The sequence below is a fragment of the Corvus kubaryi genome, unplaced genomic scaffold (genome assembly GCF_017639235.1).
Source record: "Corvus kubaryi isolate FWS band 111438036 unplaced genomic scaffold, C.kubaryi_AGA036_p1.0 74, whole genome shotgun sequence".
NCBI classification, from domain to species: Eukaryota; Metazoa; Chordata; class Aves; order Passeriformes; family Corvidae; genus Corvus; species Corvus kubaryi.
The window spans coordinates 4,398,494-4,413,275 of record NW_024582061.1 but is presented as its reverse complement, the minus strand read 5'-3'; positions in this window follow the sequence as shown (position 1 = coordinate 4,413,275).

Sequence of the window (14,782 nt, the reverse complement as noted above, 5' to 3'; positions counted from 1 at the left end):
TCCAAAATACTCATTACTTACTTATTTACCTTCTGCGAGATAAGAATTAGGAGAAAGCAAAGCAGGCACAAAACTTAAAAGAATATAGCGAAGTTTATTAACAGACCTAAAAGAAAGGAAAAAAACCTCAGACCACACCTTCAGAACACTTTTCCTCCCCCCACCTTTCTTCCTTCTCTCACTGACAATGTAAAAAGACAGCCCTTGAGATTTTCAGTCCGTTTACCACTTCCATAATAACCTTGTTCAGCTCACTTAGGGAGAGGAGTCTCTCTTGCTCATGCTACGGAGACATCTCCACAAGAAGTTCTCTCATGGCTTCAATGTCACGACGAGACTGCCGCCCGGGTTGGTTCTCTGCTCGCATGTTAGAGTCCCTTCCCTGGACTTACAGCTTTTCCCACAACTGGTTTCGAGGGTCCACTCTTGAGCTACTGGGGTACCATTTTAAGGTTGAGCTGTTCAAAAACAAAGGTTCTCTTTACCCATCTCTGGGAGCATCTTCATCTCTAGAAACAGAGGCCCTTCCCCTTCCCTGGGAGCAAACGGGTCTTCATCATCTTCATCTCTAGGACTATCTCTGGGAGCATCTCTAGGAACAGAGGTCTTTCTCTTTCCTATTTGGAGCAAGAGTCCTCATTGCTTCCATCTCTCCCTGTTCAAATTTCTCATGAAATTACAGCTGCTTCAGCATTTGCTTATTCCAGCAGAGGTGCTTTTGCTCACAAGTACAGTTTAACGCTCTATCCCCCCACGCTTTCATGAAATTACAATGGGTACTCTGATATATCATAGTCTATCACCACCATAGCTTTACAACAGTTTCAGCTCCTAAGCATCTCCTCTTTCTCTTCCCTCATGTTTTCAGCTCTTCTTTCTTTACTTAATGTCTGCAGGCTTCATCTGTTCTGGAGGAGACTTACAGCACTAAAAGGGTTAATCTCACCCGGGCCTTGCAGCTGGAGTTCGCTTATCACTGTTGGTCATATGATCTTTGCTAGACAGTGGGGCACCTTCAGCTGAATCTTCAGCCAGGGGGTTCCGCAGGTGGAACAGGGCCCATTGGCTCCAGGATGGCTGTGGCCCAGCCCGGCCCCGGCCAAGCAGGGCCAAGCCTGGGCCCACTGGGCCCCATACAGGCTCAGCCCAGTTACCTGTCCCAAGGCTGGAAGCAAGAGAGAGCTTCCTCGGGATTTGCCCATTCTTAAATGTGGACCACAGAGGCGGTCAAAAATTTTTAAGTGGCTTAAAAAATTGTCAATATTCAAATTAGCCAGTTGATAGGTTCTGTCAGGTCATAGAGGAAGCTGTAAGCACCTCTTTGCAAGAAAATCACTTCTGGAGTTATGCTAACCCATGACATTCTGTTCTCTGGCATGAATTTTCTGCTCATCTGCTAATTCAGTAAACTCGTTTAATGCATCAACACAAAGTCTGTCATTCTGTGGCAATAACCACAGGAGTAGCTCGTAACTTCAAAGGTGGGCACAACGCTGCAGTGGTACTTGAGACTTGGGAACTTAGAAAGTCTGTGGGGACAGAGTGAACAGAAGAGAATGGCCATGGGCACCCGCTCTGTCTGAAAAGCCCCTCCATAAATGGCACCAGCACTGCTGGAGACAGCAGGGCAATCTGTGATCAGCATGAAGAAAAAAATCCAGAAACCCATAGTGAAAATGCAGGATTTATTATTCCGTTTTATGAAAAGCACTCACAAGCTTGGGCAAGAGTAGCAACCAGCAGAACCATCCTCGAGCGAGCAAAAGTTTGCATTGGGTGCTTGGTAGCAGAGCTTGCAGGCCACAGGAGGAGAGTGAACTAAGGGTGCTCTCCCACCTGGACCTAAGGAATTTCCTGCCAGGAGCTTTGGAATGCTTACTGGTGGATTTAAGGAGGAGCAGTTCTGCTCTCTGCCCTTGCTTCTGATGGAAGAAGATCAGCACTCAGGCTTGTTCTGCCTGTAGCACGAGTAACTCAGGAGTCACTCTCTTCTTTATGCTGCTTTTCAACACACTTAAGCTTTGCACAGGGACAGGCTGCTGGGTGAGACTGATCTGATCCAGTCTGAAAATTCCCATCTTTCCATTGGTCTGGATTTATCAGCCACATGAAAACTTAACCTGAATGACATATGGAAATATACTGGGCAGAAAATCCAATTAAATTCAATATATTCTCCAAAACTCCTCAACTTCTACTGTCTAGTGAGCCTTCTGAAACTTTTCATTCTGATTTTTATTATATTTTCTAGTGATTTTAATCATTTTTCTTAAACACAATTTTCCCTCCACTTAGAGTTCTCTTGAAAGCTTTGGGGTTGTTGACCCTCCCAGACATTTCCCTCCAAACCTCTCACTTCCAGTTCTGGTCAGCTAACTGCAGAATCATAGCTTGGACCTGTGAAAGGATTTTGGTCTGCTTGAATCCACAGACAGGGATGGTATTTTTTCCTCAGTAAATGATTTTTAGAGAGAAATTTTCAGAGAGCAAAATCATTTTTCTGGCAAACATCTTTTGATCCCTGCTTAGGATTAAGAGGTGAAAGGAAGAAGCGCAGTTCATGTGTCAGGCATATAAAAAACACAAATCAGTACAGTGCATCATCCCTGTGTTTTCCTTCCAGGTACACCTCCTCCTGTTTATACCCCCCAGTTCTTTCCTGGGACAATCCTCATTTTCCTACTTAATGATTTCCACAAATTGCTTTTCCCTCCTTCAGTCATGCCCTTTCCTATTTTATACCTACGTACACTCACCTTGCATTGCTAACCTGTATGACCCAAGAAGTTCAAGAAGAGTAAATGTGAATAATCATGTTTTCATTTGTAATGAGTTTAGGATAATCTGCAGAATGACAGCAATGTTTTATATTGACAATGAATGGTTTGTGGGGTCAGGCAGGCTGGCCACATCTGATTTAAGTACTGGAAATTGTATAACATAATGGTTTGCTAAGTCTAAATTGGAGTTTTTCACCTTGGACACTGAAAAAATGAAGTTCACAGTAATTCATTTGCAACATTTAGGTGCAAAGAGAATTTTCATTAAAAATAACTCTTTACCTTGGTGGAGGAGAGTCTTCAATGGAAAACTTTCATCCTAACCATAGTATTTTACTGAATGTTTAAAGAAAGGAATGCTTTTTGTTGTCTTCAATTTCATTTATCTGTGAATTACATGCGTGATCAAAAAGCAGCTGATGCAAAAACAAATGATGAGTGTCATTCCTTCCACGACACCAATTCTGACAGTTGGGTGTGGGAGGAAGATGCATTGTCTGTTTTCCTTTGCTTGTTAGCTTCCTTTCATAAATAAGGAACGAGGAGCAGCCTTCCTTCTTTTGACATATAAGACATTTCTGAAAGTGTGTGTTTTTGTCTCTTTCTATTGCCCTACCATAATGGCAAAGTCACACTCAAAACTTCCCAAGCAAAACTAGGGAACAAGTACAAAAGCCACATGTATGCTAGTTTTTCTTTCATTCAGATGGCAAGCAACTCATAAATCCTTAACAACCCCTGCAGTAACTACAGTCTACTGTTGTTTGCAATGAAAAATAAGAGTGTCTTTGCCAGTGTACCCTACTATCAAAAGAACTTCTCCCCTATTTTTTTCCAAGCCACAAAAACGCCTGTACAGTACAAGGGAGACTTTCTGAGGCAGATATTATGCTGAAGTGCCCATCCTCCACCAAAACCAATGTATGGCCTGTCCAGTCCTTTATGTACTCTAATAAAACTGCCTTTGGGTTTTACTGATGTAAACAATAATTCAGGGATCTCTGCATAACAAATCAGCGACTGATTGATAAGGGAGTTTCCTAGAAAGGGGCTTTGACAATGCAGGAAAGTAAGAATGTTTCCTCTAAATTGTGGCTGTGCAATCTCAAAATGTAAAATTGTTTAGGTGAGATGGTCGAGTTCACCCTCAGTCATTTCTCAGATGGCACCCAGCTGGGTGGGAATGTGGATCTGCTGGAGGGCAGGAAGGCTCTGCAGAGGGATCTGGACAGGCTGGATCCGTGGGCCCAGGCCAATGGTCTGAGGGTCCACAAGGCCAAGGGCCCGGTCCTGCCTTGGGTCACACCAACCCCCTGCAGCTCCAGGCTGGGGCAGAGGGGCTGGAAAGCTGGGAAAGGCCCTGGGGCTGCTGGGGACAGCGGCTGGACATGAGCCCAGGTGTGCCCAGGGGGCCAAGAGGCCAATGGCACCTGGGCTGTGCCAGCCATGGGGTGGCAGCAGGGCCGGGGCAGTGACTGTCCCCTGTGCTGGGCACTGCTGGGGCCACACCTCAGATCCTGGGGCAGCTCTGGGCCCCTCCGGACAAGAAAGGCATTGAGGGGCTGGAGCGTGTCCAGAGAAGGGAACTGAGCTGGGGAAGGGGCTGGAGCAGCAGGAGGGGCTGAGGGAGCTGGGAAAGGGGCTCAGCCTGGAGCAAAGGAGGCTCAGGGGGGACCTTCTGGCTCTGCACAACTCCCTGACAGGAGGGGACAGCCAGGGGGGATCAGGCTCTGCTCCCAGGGAACAAGGGACAGGAGGAGAGGAAACAGCCTCAAGCTGTGCCCGGGGAGGTTCAGGTTGGACATCAGGAGGAATTTCTTCATGGAAATTGTGGTCAGGCTGCTCTGGGAGGTGGTGAAGTTCCCATCCCTGGAGGTGTTCAAGGAATGCCTGGACGTGGCACTCACTGCTGTGGTCTGGTTTACAAGGTGGGGATTGGTCACAGGTTGGACTCTGCAATCTTGGAGGTCTTTCCCAACCTCAATAATCCTATGATTCTATTTAAATATACACACTTCTGCATCACTCCATGATTAGAAAATATTCTTCACCTTTCAACTTCCACCTTCCTTTGAAATTTAAAGCAAAACTGTCAGATCTGATCTAGAACCTGAATAGCTGTAGCTGAAGAATCCATTGTGTTGCTTAGTTTTCAGTCCCTGCTCTCAGGCCTGCACAGCAGAAATGCTCTCAGGATGGAGAAGCTGCCTTAACCAGTTCTGGTGTGTGTGCTAGAGCCTGCCTCTCTGTGTTGTCCCCTTGCGTTTTGGCAATGACAGTGTGCCTGTCACAAAATGTCAAGTAATTTTATAACCCTTTTCAGAACTGTACATGAAGTGAAAGAAGTGCAGAAGACAGATCTTCATTCTGTCAAATGAACAAAGCCACTTAGAAGGTTTTTTATACTTTAAAGTAGTTTAATTCACTTTTCCCCACCTCATCAGAAAGTTTTGGTAGTTGACTCTCAGAAAGAAAAGAAATGGAATGAGAGGTGGAGAGGACAGCAGGGTTTGCCTAGCAGTGAACAGGATGCCATAAAGTCAATTAAATTATGAAGTCAATTAAGTCTCCCCCTGTAGCCCAAGCTGGTCAGCCCTGAGTGAGCAGAGGAAAGAGCCTTCTGAACCAGTACTGTCTCAAGAGATCAGAGTGTGACTGCAGGCACAATTTTAAGCCATTAATTTAATTGCTGGAGTGAAGAATCAATCTGAAATCCCCTCTGCTCAAGGGACAAGGGATGATCTTACTGAGTCCTCCAAAATATTTCTTTGGTTTGCTGGAGAGGGAGTGTTTCTCTGTTGAAGTCAAGTCATAGCCCAGTAGTTCACCTTACCAAGCAAAGATACTGCAAATAACAATTCTTATATCATAAAAATTAAATATTGTCAACTAAAACGTTGATGTTTTCACTTGGCAGTCCTGTCCTGTCCTTCTACTGCAATGATAGAGGGGTTACATAGCAAAGTCATTCCAGACCAAGATGAGTTTATTGTTCGGGGCTCTTTATTTGAGAGGTGCTGTGATGTAGCAGCAGAAGGATGGTTCTTCTCTAGATGTAACTGCAGAGAACAATAACTGCTACAGAGTTGCTAACACCTCAAATATTCCTAGAAAAGAAGAGACTAAAACAAAGATAGAATTACAAAAAATGTTGAACATGATAACTTATGTCAATTATGAAAATTGATTGGTTTTTATATAACTCTTTTTTATATAGCCATTTCTTCTTGGCAGAAAAATTAAGAAGGCATTAACTTCTGCTTCCAGTTTTACCTTCTCAGTTTAACTCAATAATTGTATCAGATCTGGACATCTTTTATTTCTTTTTATAGAACAAAACATTTTATTTCTGGGTTAATTTAAACAATTCTTCTCATTTGCAATGTTTTACTCAAAGCATTTCAGTTAAACTGAAAGAGGATTTCAGGAGAGAAGGAAGAATGTTTTTTGACTCATTTATTTGGCATGAGCTGATTTTTTTACAATATTTTTTCCTTTTATTTCTTTCCCCATTACTCAGTGTTTCCCACTCATCATCTCTCTTCTGTCTGTGCTCCCTCTCACTCATTCTTTTATTATAGTGCTACGAAGCTTTTCTTCCTCAAAAACCTAGAAAAAGTTGTCAAGTTGTTCTTCTCATCTTTTCTCTGTGTCATGCAGAGTAGTCATTTTGTATCCTCACAGATTCCACTTTTTGGGTTTCTCAGCATCCTCAGCCATGAGAATGTGGTAGCTCACTGTCACCACCTCGTGATACCAACCCTGTGTTTTCTAATCAATATATTGCTCACCAAAATGCTGGCCCTTTTTCCACCTAGCAGCCACATTTCAGCTTCAGCAGTTCTTGGAAAATGAATGCCTCACAAAATGAATATTCAAAGCATCTGCTGGCTTTTGACAGCTTCTGAGAATTATTTTCTTCAGCTTGAGCCCTTTTTGTGCTTTACTTCCTTTTCCATAAATTATGGTGTGGAAAAGAAGGAGGGGACAAAGAAAAGTGAACAAAGCAGACTGAAATAAGCACACAAAACCTCTTTTCATTAAAGTCAGGCTTTTGATGATTTTTGTCCAACAAGAAAAGAAACAAAGGAAAAAAATACACAGAAAGGGGCTTTTGAAAGATGATTTCTCTGAGTGGTGTGAGACAGGGAAGGAATAAACGAATCTAATCTCACCTATACCTTTCTAAATACCCTTTATTTTTGCTGACACGGGCTCATTCGAAGTTGCCAGCCGAGAGAGTGACAGCTCGTTATCTCAAGCCTTAGGGTGTTCTCTCTGCCTCCTCAGCCATGCTGAGGTGCTGCCAGGGAGGTGTGGTGGCAGGGGCATCTCCCTTGCCACCTGGTTCTGAGAAGAAACAGAATTCCGTTATTTATAGAAGGCATCCAGAAATGGGGGAGGGAATAGTCAGCGGGACAGTGTTACCACCCTGAGCCTCCTGCCAGTGGTGCACTGGGGGGGTGAAGATTTCCCCATCATTTTGCAAACAGGATCTGTTGTTGCCTTCTATGGAGAGGAAGAAAATTATCGTGACAAATGGTAATGTTGTTGACTCCCTGGTAAGGAACTGGAAGCTTTATTACTCCACAGTCAAACAAACAACTTCCTCTGCATCTAATGAATAGCATCAGCTCCAAGTCAAATAATTGTAGATAAACCCTGCTTAATATATCAAAGCTGAAAGCAATTAAACTCCCCAAGCTCCATCAGTTCCTTCTTCATGACCTTTGCTGCACAAATTGCAAGAAGAAAAAATGATGTGGAAAAAAATCTTGTAATATATTGGATCATGATGCTTCATGAACTCTGAGAATTCATAATGAGAACACAGTTTCTGGGATTGCTTGGAGACTGCAGCCTTATGTCACACCAAATTTCTAATGTAAGGTGCACGTATTTTTTTTTTTTTTTCATTTATTTGCTTGGGATAGGGGAAACTATCAGGGAATTCTTTCACTTGATCTGAGAAAGACGCATTGAGGAACAACTGTGTGGCTATACCAAGTTTTCTACCATTTCTAGCACCAAGAGACCTGTACCAGTGCTGTCATTGAAGTGAACATTTTCCCCAGAGACTAGTTAGAGAAAATATTAAAGTTTCAACAGTGGTTCGAAGAAGATTTGGATCTATTTATTTTATTGCTTTTCTCATCCATGACTGTAATGGTTGGTTTTGCATCAATGGGTTTTCAGTGTAAATGAACAATTATATTTCGTGCCTCAGGCAACTTAATTTCTCATCACCACATTAAATACTAAAGGCTGTTTTTTCTGCATCAGATACACAACATCTGTCAGCACTTGCCTAAAAATCTTTGCCTGCTGTGGATGTCAGAGTGGTATCAGTCTGAGTTACCAGCAAGCTAAAATTTAGGATGTGGCTCTAACATTCCTGATAACACTTGCAATAAGGTAGGATATATGGGTTTTATGAGAAAAATCTGTAAAGTTTCCCACTTCAAGGAAAAGAGGACATAATTAAGAGTAGATGAATAACAGGATTAGCAGTGATTAAGGATCATACCCTTACTCAATGCTTCTTATCTCAAACAAGAATTTGGTTCAAGCAATATTTTAGAATTAACTGCTGTCCTCCACTTCCTTCTGTAAGATGAGTTCTACTCGGTTTCAAGGAGCTGTGGTCTCATTGTACAATTTATTTAATCTAGTGTGATTCCTTAATCACCTACTGTATGAAGGTGGATACAGAAAAGCACATGTGTCCCTGAAAATATTACTCTTACAACCTGTGGTAGTTATCTAATGATTCTAGTGGAGGATTTGATAGCTGAGTATCTGAACAGGGGATGAGAGCTCTGATTTTGGTCACAAAAGAAATTGAGTGGCCTGACAGACAATTCCAACTTTTCCCTCTTCCTGGTGAGCTGTGTTCTTTAGCCTTTCATGTACTAATTGGCAGGGTAACCAGAAAGTAAAAACACTTCCCAGTTGTCTGGTGGTTTTCCAAACAGTCTTCCAGTGTACATGGAGTGGAAATCCAAGGAATCAATGCCTTTTTCTTCCTGCCATTTCTGCCTGCTCTTCTGTGCCAGTGTAGTGTCACTTTTGCATCATTCCTTCCTCCGTGTTGTGTGTCTGTGTCTAAAAGGCCTTGATTTCAAAGGCTGTCAAGTTTCCTTACAGCCTTGTGTTTGCATGCCCAGCTTGTCACTGGGATGAATGAGAAACCCTGACAAATAGGAGCAAAATGCAGAGAAACTCGGATACTTGTGTGGGTATTGTTTTCTTCCCACTTGATTCCTGGAGCAGCAGGTGCCAGGCATTTGTGTGACCATCAATCCCTGAGGAGAGATTGTTAACAAAAGCTTCTCTAGGCTCTGCATATCATTAGTGTAACTTAATGACTTTATGGGCACATGAGTTATTATTTCACAGATGCCAAGGTGATGATTTTTCTTCCCTCAGACTTCTATTCTATAAAATAAAACTTGAATCCAATCACTTCCTGTTCATAAAAAAAGTATTAAGCTGTTGGTTAAGATAAGGAATAGATTAAGTGAATCAGTTCCACGTGTTCCTCAGATCCATTTTAGTGGAACTGAAATGCTTCTCACCTTTGCTTTTTTGAGCTCCAAAAGGAAAAGAGAAGCCCCTTGGGGCTCTGAGAAAACGCTACCTAAGAGGCAAATAGAAAGTTAAGGAACAAAGTCTGAACTTTGGATTTATTAATTAGCTGGTTATTCACTTCTAGACTGCAGCTAAGACTAAAAAACCTAACAGGGAGACCTGTGTTTTTGGAAAAAAAACCAACAGGGACAGCTGTGTTTTCTGGCTAGGAACAAAGATCAGTATGTTCAAAAGCCTCAGAAGAGTTGCTTGGTCAAACAGACTGCAACAATTTTTAATCTTCTTTGATCAGAGAGAGAGCAAAGATGGGTCTTTTGGGGCATTTTTTTGGACCCATCTTATTTCAACTAAGTGTTCCCTGCAGTGAGCTGCTTGTTAAGTGTCAGACTTTAAGGTGAGAAAAAGATATTTCTAGAAGCAAAACTGGAGCTTAATGTATGCAAATATTCCTCCTATAAACCAGATTTTCAAGGGTAGTAGTACTGATTCAGCCAGAAGCATTGCTAAGGGAATTAGTATCCAGTGTCAACATCCAGGCAACCTGGCACTTGAAACACCAGGCACATGTAAGGAACTCACTTGAGAACCATCTCCATAGATAAATAGCTATAAAATGAATGGTGCTGGCTAGTAAATAAATACGAAGGTGTTATGTTCCTGGTGAACAGATAAAGGCCTAAACTGTTTACAAATGACTAGCTGTAGACTCCTATCCTGGTTCTCCATGGACATAAATCTCATGAAGCACACAGCCCATGATTGCAGACTGATGTTGTTTGGATGAAGCAGATAAAAGGGACAATTACTAGAAACATCAGCAAGCTGTAAACATTTCTGAAACTCGCCTGTCGCTCCGTGCTAGTCCTTCAGCTTCAGAAGCTTGGGATACTTTTTATTTCCCTCCTGAACCTCAGTCATGCAACTTAATTGCTTCCAGTACTATCATACGGAGCTGGATGCAGGGAAAATGCCTTTCAGCGCGCATGGGGTACTCTCCAGCCCTCTGGATGCCAGAAAAGGGAGTGTTCATGTTTACAGCACTGCACTTCTCTGCAATTCCATTTTCACTTTCCAACACAGAGATGCCTCCAGTTGTGAAGAGAGGTCTGCTCAGGAGTAGTTTCAAAGGCGAGGTTCAGTAACACCACTCTATGTAATTTCCTGTATAATTTCCCATATAATTTTGATGGAGCTGCTTGGAGACAAGGGAGAAAAATATGTCTGAAGTAGCTCTATTCCCCTCTCAGGCTTTCCAGCGGGCCTCATTCCCAACCTAAAAGCCTTTTGAAGTGACTCACTGAAATAGAACAATCTCTCTTCTATTTTGTAAACATAGTGTGAGAAAAAACTCAGAATAACTGGGAAGACCTCAGAAAAACTGCTAAAAATCCTAACAGTGGTATTCTTGTTTTCCTTTTTTTTCATTAGTGTGGTGGTGAGAGCCTCACTGTGCCCTATTAGACACAGCTGACTTACCCCTTTCCAAATGAATACAGTAAAGGACTGGAAGCACCTATATCGAGTTGTTTGGGGGAATTCAGTGTTGAAGGGAACTTCTGGTGTACTGAGTCCAGTTGACTTCTTGTGACAGGCATGACACATTATCTGCTGCAAAAATACATCTTAGACCTTCAGTCCAGGACAGTTTTTCTCTGCGTCTATCAGGACAGTGTTTCAGAGGAACAATTTTCTTGTCTTACAGATCTCCCTCCTCTTTTCTTATCTATATTTATTTCTATTTTCACTCTGTGCCAACGTTATCCAGTAACATAAATCATTTTCTCCTTGCACAACACTCATATGAGGGCTATGGATAATGGACTGAGGGCAGGAGGGAATATTCCTGTCCTTGGCTTCTCTATCTTCACTGTTAAACAATATGCCCTGCTGTGGTGGGGCTGCCCAGCCCCTGAGCACCTTAAGAGTATTTGTGCCTTGTCCAGTTGGAATTAACCTTCCCCCAGATGATCAGGGCTATCCACAGGATTCAACAGGAATTTTTCTTACTGCCTTCAACAGCGGTACCTCATACAGGACTGCCCTGAAAATGACTTGTCATAGGGTGCTTTTTTAAGGTATTTAGGAACTGAAAAGTAAGGCAAAACGCTCTAACCAGTATTGCCCTTCCTTTATATTTGTACTATGATTAAAATCCTAACACTTGAGTAAGAGTAACAGACACTATGTGACATAAAGAATGGTTCCATGTAGATAAAACCAGTTTGGGATAGTCTGAGACTATCATAAATGTAATTAATACCAGCTGGTAAATTTTTCTTGATTTAAGCCTTGTACATGAAACCATTAATGCCCCTGATTGTCCAACATAACAGATCATACATAACTTACACCAGATAAGTATTTCTAAGCACTTTGTGTAATTACATCAGAAGATTGTATTACCCCATTGAGGTAGAAAACACAGAGGGGATGGTTTATATTTATAAATGCCAGGACAAAACCAGTTTCATTCAGGAGCTGAACTTGGATCCTATATGCATTTATGGAGTTTATGTGGTTGATTACACCACTCTTGTCATCTACACTGAAAATCCTGGTCCTGCTTTTCTGGCTAGATACAGTCTGAGCTTGCAAATGCTGTTCAGATTTCAAGCATGCAGACAAACGAGCCCTTCTTATCCTTCCTACTCTGACTCCTTATGTGCTTACAGCACATCTGGAAGCAGCTGGGCATGAAAACAAGGATTTCTTTGTAGATATTCTTTTAAATGCCCCTTTGCTGGCATTCTGTCTTTTTCCTGCAAACCACTCTTCTGCCCTCTGCTCCATGGGAGATGGATGGGACTGTCTATTACCTTCCTTGGGGTTGGGTTGCACATTTTCCCCTCAGATTGCCAGTGTTAACAGGCTGTGAGCCATCGTGTTGGCTGGGACAAGGGTGTGGCTGGTTGGATTCTCAGACAGCCAAGAGGTGGGAATGGAGGAGGGGGAATTCCAGCACACAACCCGCACCTTACTGGTTATTGTTTCAACATTTGTGGCCGAAGGCAAGGGGGACAATGGATACCACGGATATTCCATAATTCTCTGAGGTGTGCCAGGCTGCTCCAGGATTTATGCAGCATTTCCTTTCTTCCTTCCACCTTCCCTCCATAATTCCTGGTTGGTTTGTGCCTTTCCCCTTTCATTTTCCCTGTGGTGTCCTTCTCAGGTTAGCCAAACCAAAGCGGATTACAGAACTGAGGTCAGAAATGTTTATGAATCTTACCCTGCCACCACCTTTCCAGGGAGAAGAAATGTCATGTTTACCGCAGACTTTCACAAGGGTTTTAATAAAATGAAGCTTTCAGCAGTGATCTTACTCAGATATGTTCCCTTGTTTGCTCATGGGCTGGCATCTGCAGTTCCAGGACCAGTGAGTCCACAAGGACAGCGTGCCAGGTGTGGCCTTGCAATGTAGAAATGAAGCAGGAAGAAATAATTTATTTTTCCTTCCTTCAAGGAAGAAGGATAATGAGCAGGATGTCTTTGCAGGGATCTGGAAGGCAGCATGTTTCAACTTGGACCTCAAGCACAGCTGGGCCACCAGAAGAGAAAAAAGGCTCCCAAAAGGAAGCCAGAAGGGGCAGAGATCCTATATTAAGTACTTTGAAATTGCATGCAGACCTTGGGAATTCTTTGACTGACTGTAATTTGCATTTTAATTTTATTTATTGCACTTTATGTGACACCGCACAATTCTTTGGCTGTTAAATAAGGGTAAGCAGCCTGCTCAACTCACTAAACACACATTTTTATTCTGTAAACATAACTGTGTCTTTAGCAAAGTTTTGATTGGCATTTTCTGTTCTCTTCGTTGTGCCTGTGTTTAGCATTTATACAGTGTTTCTCGTAATGAAATAAATTACCCGTCCTATGCCAAAAGGTTTTATTAAAAGATCAGAAAACTGTAAGCAGTTTATGTAAGTTAGATGGCACTCCAAAAATATAAACTACAAATCACTGAGGTTTCTAGTGAGCTTTTATATGGTAAGGGAACCAGCCTGTACCAATGCCATCCATAAAATTATTCAGGCACAATAATCCTTATAAACATCAGTGGCTCCTTCCTCAGAGGATGCTGAACTTAAAAACTCCCACATAATACCACAACCAATTTAAACCACTCTCAAATATTAGTACAATTTGTTCCACATGAAAGCAGAACCTATATGGGATTTGCACTAGACAGAAATCACCCATCAAATCACCACAATTGTCCAGGATGTGACCTCAGGAGACACTCTGGATTTTCGTTCCCAGTGTTGAACCTGCACTTGCATTGCTGATGGAGAGAACATTAAGATGGATGCTTTTCTCATTTGTACAAAGTACCAAGGACATCCATAGGAGTTCAGGATTCAGCTCATTTGTCTGTGTTTAGTATTTTTCTCAGACTTCATACACATATACACAAGCATTTATGGAGGCAGCACATCTCCATAAATGTAATAATTACATTGGCTCTGAAATGTAGCTCTAGCTTGTCTCCAGAACAAATGCTGAAATTGTTAAGAATGTAATTATATGATCTATGGGGCTCTGTAAGCAATGTTGGATAGAATTGGAAGTGCTCCTCTGAAACATATTCATAACTATGTATTTGGAGAAAAATGCTTGCCCTGTGACCTCCCCAGAGCTCCAGCTTTATGAATCTTCCAAATACTTCCCAAACTGGGATTTTGATCCTATCTCTGGGATACCCCAGGTCAAGCACAGTCAAGGAGGCCTGGTCCTTCCCAGCTTTGCTGGAAACAACCTGTGTGCATTTCTTTCGAGGCAGCAGCTGGTTTTATGCATATTCCTGCAATCCATATTCCATACTGGGCAGGTAAATATCTTCAATAACGGCACCACAGGCCTGGAGCACCAGTAACCCATCCCCTGGTCTGTGGAAATGAGACAGCCAGCTGTAGGTGTACGAACTCACCCAGTGAAGAAGCAGAGGACAAGGTGTGTTTCCATGAAAATCTAGTTCCTTCTGAGGGAGCTGCAATCATCTCATGTCCAACACATTATGTGATCCTCTGTGTTGTCTTGCTTCAGAAGTAATGAAGGCTGGCCAGTGTGAGTGAGAGACACGGACCCAGACCGGCAGGGAATCAGAATAATTTATTCAAAAGAAACGAGCAGGTTTTATACACATTTTCAAGGCTCAGTATTTCCTTTCATGGTAATTCTCACTACGTGACCTGTCCCATGTTGCCACATCAGCACCACACTTTCTAAATGTCCTTCTGTGGGGTGATCCCTCGCTGTTCACCCATCCGTCAGCTCCTGGAAGGCTCCTCTCCATAGGGGTCTGCCGTGTGACACCTCCTCCCCCCAGGATCTGGCGGAGACAAGCCTCTATGTGCTGCCATGTGCTCCTTTGTGCTGCCACGTGTTCCTCTGTACCGCCACGTGCTCCT